The sequence below is a fragment of the Cynara cardunculus genome, unplaced genomic scaffold (assembly GCF_001531365.2).
Source record: "Cynara cardunculus var. scolymus isolate 2C unplaced genomic scaffold, CcrdV1 Un_Scaffold_1032, whole genome shotgun sequence".
NCBI classification, from domain to species: domain Eukaryota; kingdom Viridiplantae; phylum Streptophyta; class Magnoliopsida; order Asterales; family Asteraceae; genus Cynara; species Cynara cardunculus.
This window is the reverse complement of record NW_020200667.1, coordinates 100,969-104,327: the sequence shown is the minus strand read 5'-3', so window position 1 is coordinate 104,327 and position 3,359 is coordinate 100,969.

The following is a 3,359-nucleotide window of genomic DNA, read 5'->3' as shown; positions in this document are numbered from 1 at the left end:
CTCTCTGATCCTAATGATGGACCATTCCTAAGGAATGAACATGAGACAAGGTTCTCCTTCGATGAAGTCCTGAAGGGTCATAAGAGTAGAGACATTTCTATGCTGAATCTTGACTTGCCAGATAAGGGTCCCTATACACCCAACTCTATGCATTTTAAACCTGAGTTAGGAGTTATATTCTTTGACTATGAAGGTTAAGTCAGATTTCAGAGAATGTCAGAGCTACATCTATGTCCAATGGATCATTTGGTTTATCTTTTGCTCTGGGTAGACGATAGCATGTCTGGAAAAGTCGTAGATCTGAAGATACGAAGGGAATTCCTACATCGAAGAAAACTTGGTGAGAATGTACTTGGTTACATAGATCTAAGAGCTCTACAATACTTTCTCTTTGTAACAACAATCCACTTTTCTTTGTAACTTCCTGTACTATGTCTACTTTCAGTGATTGTGCTTATATTCTGTAAGTTCTAGACATATACTGTAATACTTGTAATATTTCCTATGACTAGTAAAATGAGTATTCCATGTACTTCACTAAAAAAGATCCCTGAAAAAAGTAATAGGGACACAAGTCTATGAGTTCCAGTGTTACTTTTCACGTTCACTGACAATCTATAAGTCAGTGAATAAGCTTTCAGTTTCAGTTTCCGTACTTGTAATTTTCTTAGATATATCTTAAGAATAATTCTGAAGCTGAGACTGGCTAACTGAAAAAGATCCCAAAATAATAAAAAGAGACATGCACTTTATCTGTAACTTTTCCTTACTATTATTGAAAAAGATAACCTTTTTTATGTTATCTTGTTATCATCAAATAGGGGGAGATTGTTGATCCTCTCTCTCAGTGATTTGATGATAATCCCTTTTTTCACTTATGCATTGTATTTAAGTTTCTATCTTTTCAGTTCCAGCGATCTTCACTGAGTATGTTCAGTGATCAGTGAAGACTTTTATTGTAAATCTATCAAAGACAACAATACTTCAAGAAGACAACACTCACACCAAAGAACCTTTAGCAAACGTCAAAGACTGAAACTGAAGATTAGAGACTGGCGAGTACGTGATCTGAAGTGGTACTCAATGATTACAAGCCTGTCTGCATATGTGTGAAGAGTGCTCAAGCTTCAGCGAATGATGATGAGACCTTCAGGTCATTCCAGCATTCAGCAATCAAAGGAAGCTTGCTTAGCACGATTGTTGTTGTCTTGTCCTTATGCACACAAAGGACAAAACCCATACCCTTATGAAAGTTGGTATGGTACGGAGTCGACTAGTCGACTCTTTGTCCACCAACTTTAGGTAAAGATGTCTGCTCATGAATAGTGCTTTATGTACTATTCACTGTAGCAAAGAACAAGCCTTCCTCTTAAGGCTTGACACACACTCTAACCCTACCATATCGCATTAAATGTTCATTTAATGCACTGGATATAAATAGAAGTGTTTCTTCTCCAAGCAGAGTGCGCACAACTCTCTCTCTAACCCTAATTCTTACTTCAAGCATTTTCTATCTTAAGTAAAGGATCCCCTCTACAACATTTTATTTTCTTGTATTTGCTAAGACTTTGTGTGTAACCAAAGATTGTTTAGATAGGTTTTTATCACCTTATCTTTCCGCAAACAATCTTATAAAATCTGTATTGATCTTCTTTATCAATATATATTTTAAATTTGAAAATATTGTGTTTGTATTTACCCCCCTCTACAAACTGTTTACTGATCTTGTAGACCCTCAAGGGACCAACACTAACCTTCTTTTTAGGTCTCCAGATCAAGCAATCAGATAAAGGTATCTTTATCAGTCAAAGTAAGTATGTCCGTGACATGCTGAAGAAGTTTGGTTTATTTAATAGCTCATCTATGAAGACTCCAATGGCTCCTCCACTCTCTCTCAACAAGGATCCAAATGGAAAGCCTGTAAACGTAACTGTTTATAGAGGATTGATTAGCTCCATGTTCTATCTTACAGCTAGTTGACCAAATATCATGTATTCAACTTGCTTATGTGTACGATATCAAACTGAACCTAAGGAATCCCATCTGATAGCTATAAAACACATCTTCAGATACCTGAAGGGAACTCCTAACTTGGGTCTATGGTACCCTAAGGGTTCAGGTTTTGACCTAATAGGTTATTCGGATAGTGATTTTGCAGGTTGTAAGATCGATAGGAAAAGAACCACTAGAGGCTGTCAGCTTCTGGGTGGAAAGTTGGTGAGTTGGACAAGTAAGAATCAAAACTCAGTGTCCACATCAACCGTTGAAGCTGAATATATAGTCKCTGGAAGTTGTTGTGCCCAAGTCCTAAGGATGAAAACCAGTTGAACGACTAAGATCTTCAGTTCTCGAAGATTCCTATCTATTGTAACAACGCCAGTGCTATTGTGTGACATTCCGTCATTTCTGAGCCTCAGGTTAGCACCTTATTATAGATCCCATATTTAGAATTATAAATTTACTAGGATCTAGTCATGGTGGTTAGAGTACATCTGGCTTAGTTCCCAAGTTTAGTTCGGAAAATCACGCCTCGGCGGGTAACCGATAAAGTTAACTTGTGTAATGCCAAATATTTTAGTAATGCTCCAAATAAAATAAAGTTGATATTATAAACTTTTAAATTAAAATACAAAAGTCACATTTGAATGTCCACATAATTTATCAACAGGTGGAGTTTTGGAATTAATAATGTCATTTTATTTATGTTTGGGTAAATTATATAGTGGGTTTATTCATATTAAGAAAAATAAAAGTTTTATTTGGGTTTGGGCCTTTAGAGGCCAGCCCATTTTCTTCTTTAAAATCCCCATATAAATACCTCACATCCTTTGAAAAACTCTCATTTCCAAACTCTCTCAGCCTAAGCTTTTCATCTCTCTAATCTCTCTCTAAAACAAACCACCCTCCAGTCGATTCCTTCAAGCAAGTCTTCAAGAAAATTCTGTCAATCTTTGAAGAATATTCAAGATTTTAAGACAAAGGTATGATCCTAGTTATCTTAACCTTGTAAAATAACAAAAGTTTTCATTCTCCTACTCCTACTTTTTGGGCTTTTAGTTAAAATTCTGGAGAGTTAAAGAGGGGAGATTATTCATCGAATATATGAGAATGTCTTCAAAAAGGATGATAATCCATGATACATGTTCTTTGATCTTTAAGAAAGTAGGAGAAAGCCCCTTTGCATGCGAAGTCCGATCATGTAAATATATGTTTTGAAGTATGAAGGAATCTTGCATGCATCCCAAATCAATTTGTGCATCTTCAAAATTTAATGAAATCGGAAAATAATTTCTGAAGGCTAACCGTTTTTGGTAGTTTGAAAATAGGGTTAAAATCTTTGGAAAATGATGAGTAAATGG